The sequence below is a fragment of the Vicia villosa genome, linkage group LG1 (genome assembly GCF_029867415.1).
Source record: "Vicia villosa cultivar HV-30 ecotype Madison, WI linkage group LG1, Vvil1.0, whole genome shotgun sequence".
Lineage (NCBI taxonomy): Eukaryota > Viridiplantae > Streptophyta > Magnoliopsida > Fabales > Fabaceae > Vicia > Vicia villosa.
In genome coordinates this window covers 75254650-75255986 of record NC_081180.1, presented here as the reverse complement: position 1 = coordinate 75255986, position 1337 = coordinate 75254650, and the positions used below count along the sequence as shown (strand labels likewise).

At 44.4% G+C, this 1337-nt stretch overlaps 1 non-coding gene across 1 annotated transcript; it reads left to right on the top strand.

Annotated features, from left to right (window-relative positions):
- The first annotated feature begins 907 nt into the window (after positions 1–907).
- Positions 908–1014, top strand: LOC131645321 (small nucleolar RNA R71). Its single transcript, XR_009296950.1, has one exon. It is a non-coding gene; the product is annotated as a small nucleolar RNA R71 (small nucleolar RNA).
- Positions 1015–1337: the final 323 nt, after the last annotated feature.

Here is a 1337-nt window from a genome sequence, read left to right as displayed (position 1 = left end):
TGTCTTTTGGGTTTCCTTTGGTTCTTGTTGGGACATGGGTGCGTTTTGAGTTCTAGGATCAATAGGTCCATCGTAGTTCATTCCACTTCGTAGTGTTATCGCGTTCGCATGTCCTTTAGGATTAGGTTGTGGTTGAGCAGGAAACGTGCCAGCAGGGGCAGCAGTAGGTGCTTGTTGTTGAGCTACTTGTGAAATTTGAGTTTCTAACATTTTGTTATGCGTAGCTAAGGCATCTACTTTGTTCGATAGTTGTTTTAGTTGCTCGCTATTGTGGATGTTTTGATTTAGGAAGTCCTTATTGGTTTGTTGTTGGGAGGCTATAAAGTTCTCCATCATGATTTCTAGATTTGACTTCCTAGGGGTGTTTTGAGCAGCTACAGGCGCTTTTTGGTAGCCAGGTGGCACAGCAGGTGCTTGTCCAGGCGCGTACAACACATTGTTGTTTTTATAAGAAAAGTTCGGGTGGTTTTTCCATCCAGGGTTGTACGTGTTAGAGTAAGGGTTTCCTTGAGCATAGTTTACTTGATCAGATGGGACTCCAGTCAAGAGTTGACATTCGGCAACTACATGTCCAGTCAATCCACAAATCTCGCAGTTAGGTGTTACAGCAGCAACGGTGGCTGAAGGAGTGACGGTTAAGTTTTCGATCTTTTGAGTTAAAGCGTCTACTTTAGCGTTAACGCGGTCTATACCACTTATTTCGTACATTCCTCCTTTGGTTTGGGCTTTCTCTAGAGCGGCTCGTTCTCCACCCCGTTGGTAATGGTTTTGTGCCATGTTCTCTATGAGGTTGTATGCTTCATCATGGGGTTTGTCCATTAATGCTCCGCCAGCAGCGGCATCTATAGTCATTTTAGTGTTATATAGGAGACCACCATAGAAATTATGGATGATCAGCCATGGTTCGAGTCCATGATGAGGGCATAGTCTAAGCATGTCCTTGTAACGTTCCCAAGCTTCAAAGAGTGATTCGTTATCTTTCTGGGTAAATCTGTTGATTTGACCTCTTAGCATAGCAGTTTTGCTAGGCGGAAAGTATCTCGCTAAGAATACTCTCTTCAATTCATCCCATGTAGTTATGGAATTAGAAGGCAGGGATTGAAGCCACGCTCTAGCTCTATCTCTCAAGGAGAAAGGAAAGAGACGTAATCGAATAGCTTCGGAACTAACGTTGTTAGCTTTGACAGTGTCGGCGTATTGCACGGACACAGATAAATGGAGGTTGGGGTCGTCTGCAGGGCTTCCAGAGAATTGATTCTGTTGAACAGCTTGGACCAACGAAGGTTTCAGTTCGAAATTGTTCGCCTCAATTGCAGGTGGTGCGATACTTGAGTGCG